A 397-nucleotide genomic window follows, 5' to 3' on the forward strand; every position below is an offset into this window, starting at 1 on the left:
GTGGAAACAGCAGCTGACTTTATTTTTGGGGGGCTCCAAAATCACTGCAGATGGTGGCTACAGCCATGAAATTAAAAGATACTTGCTCCTTGGAAGGTAAGTTATGACCAACCTAGACAGCATATTAAAAAGCAGAGACATTACTTTGCCAACAAAGGTCCGTCTAGTCAAGGCTATGGTTTTTCCAGTAGTCATGTATGGATGTGAGAGTTGGACTCTAAAGAAAGCTGAGCACCAAAGAATTGATGCTTTTGAACTGATGCTGGAGAATTGGTGCTGGAGAACACTCTTGAGAGTCCCCTGGACTACAAGGAGATCCAACCAGTCCATCCTAAAGGAAATCAGTCCTGGATATTCATTGGAAGGACTGATGTTGAAGCTGAAACTCCAATACTTT

This window comes from Bison bison, unplaced genomic scaffold, assembly GCF_000754665.1.
Source record: "Bison bison bison isolate TAMUID 2011002044 unplaced genomic scaffold, Bison_UMD1.0 scf7180017864492, whole genome shotgun sequence".
NCBI classification, from domain to species: Eukaryota; Metazoa; Chordata; class Mammalia; order Artiodactyla; family Bovidae; genus Bison; species Bison bison.